A 2,617-nucleotide genomic window follows, 5' to 3' on the forward strand; every position below is an offset into this window, starting at 1 on the left:
AATTAGGAAAAGAGATTCACTTGGTTTTTTTTTTAAATAATTTTTGTATTAATAAAATATTTTTTTTAAAACCTCATAGTAAATGTATTCCTCCCAAACCTGTTACATTGTATTAAATTTATTAAACATAAATATATGGCAGCAGACAAATGTACAGTAAAGAAATAGAAAAAGTACCCATCAAAAGTGTCTATAAATATTTGTTTAATAATAATGATAATAATCATAAAACGTAGAATTACACATTATAGGTATTGTAAAAGTACCCGTATTATGTGAATATAATCCTCCTAAGATTTCTAAAATCTCCATGTAAACATTAAATGTAGCATTAAATAAGTACGTACAAGGAATACCACATGTTCTTTCAGATTTAATGTTTCATTTTATAGTACATGGAGTAGTCGTGTGGTTGACACTTGAAAAATCCTGCTAATACTTTAGTAAATACTTGTAATGCTTTTGGTTGCCATGAGTACTTACAACATTACCGCATTATGTGAATACATTGGACAGAAAACGACCAAAGAAAAAAAGTAAAAACTTTTTTATAGCGTTGTATAGGTATTTATTTGTATGTACTTACATATGACTGAAGGTCACAGCTGCTTGTCTGTAATAGATAAAAAGTATTTGAAAACATCTACAATTGTATCTACAAATGTATTGCTTATCAATGTTTATACTGTATAATAGATTTTTGGTAATATTTTATGAAAATTCTTGTTTTTTTTTTTGTATTGTACTTAGATTTAAAGATTTAGAAAGTACATGTGATGATTGAAAGTATTGGATGATTGAAAACCGAAAAGTTTTAATACAAAATATTTGACCTGGATAATCGCTTAACTTATAGGATATATATTTACATATATAAATCTACCATCCTAAACTAGGTGACTGTTTTTAGAAATGCTATAAAGAATTCAAATTTAATTTTGCTGAAATGATGAGATAAATATTTTGTAAAAAAAATAATAAGGTTATTCATTTCAAAAAAATGGAAAATTATACTCTGATTTTTTTTACACCGATACCGAAGATATCCCACTCGCATCCCACTAAGCGATCAAAAATATCTTAAAGGAATGGACCTAAGCTTTCTTTGGAGCAAAAAAAAAATTTAAAAAAGGGCACATTTTGAAAAAAAGTTAGATTTTGCAAAAAAAAAAGTCAAAAATTTTATATCTTGAGTTACAAAATATTTATTTTGATAGATATCCCACTCGCATTCCACAAACGACCAAACGGATCTTCAATGAAAATATCTCAGCTTTTGTTTGAGCTAAAAAAAATTTAAAAATGGGTCCAGAATAATGTAATACCAGTATTTGTTGGGATCGCGTAGATCAGTAAGTTGTCCAATACAATATTGAATAATAAGGGCGAGAGGACACAACCTTGTTTAACACCGTTTAAAACGGTAACCCTATTGGTTAAAGTACGATCGTAATGGATAAGACAGCTTGAACCTTGATAAATTGCCTTAATTAACCTTTATGTCAACAGCAGAACTGCTTTACGCACGTCAACAGCAACATACCTTGGTATGTACATACGTTTTGTATGGGGAATGGCATGTCGTTAGCATAAAAATGCTAATATCTAAATCGTTTGTTGGAATTTATGTATTATTTTGTTTATATTTTGTTATAAATAGACAAAAGGTTTTAAAATTTTATGATAACCAGTTTTACCCTTAGTTGTTAGTTGAAAAAACTGGTTGTATAGGTTGAAAAAAATTATTTTTATTAAGTTTTTGCAAAGATAAAAATTATTCAAATTAAAATTAATTTTACATTTATAAATATTTTTTAATGATATTTCACAGTTATATAGATTTTTCTATTCGAAATGGCAAAATAAAAACAAATTTTGAAATTTGTGATCAGGAATCCCGCAATTCCCAAAAAGATGTTGAAAAACCCATACCAGGAGTGGGTTTATCGGAACCCTTTACAAAATAATTAAGAACATATTTGGACATCTAAAATGGGTTACTTTATTTTGATATCGACTATGCGATTTGAGAATTTTCGGAATAGAATCGCTCGATGGTAGGGTATACAATTTTTTAGCTTGTGCGTGAGTCGCCTTTTAATTGACAGTTAACCCTTTCGTAAGTTCTATCGGGCTTAAAAAAACACCATTTATATTGAATCGATATTACCATCCTACATAACACTGTAAAGGGCATACAAAAACGTATTTCCTTCAAAATTCATCATCATCATCATCACACATTTGACATTTTTTCTATGAACGCAACATTTATATCATTTCCGCATCACTTGTGGCTACGCAAACATGTTGTGACAGCAAAGTAAATGCAACAATTAAAATAAAACATACATGAACTCTTTTTTTTTTGAGTTTGTTCTCAATCATGTTAGTGGTATGATGGCAGCAATACTTGTACTCGGTAACAGTAGTAGAGTTTATTTATTTAATACTGAAAAACAAAATATTTTTGTTTACACAAAAAAATAATTTATTTTTTACATTTCTGAATCCTATATGTATACATACATATGTATGTATGTGTATGTTGGTTCTTGTTATATTTTTATTAATATTAAAAATACATTCAATGTTTATTTGCGATAATTTTATACAT

The sequence above is a fragment of the Calliphora vicina genome, chromosome 1 (genome assembly GCF_958450345.1).
Source record: "Calliphora vicina chromosome 1, idCalVici1.1, whole genome shotgun sequence".
Lineage (NCBI taxonomy): Eukaryota > Metazoa > Arthropoda > Insecta > Diptera > Calliphoridae > Calliphora > Calliphora vicina.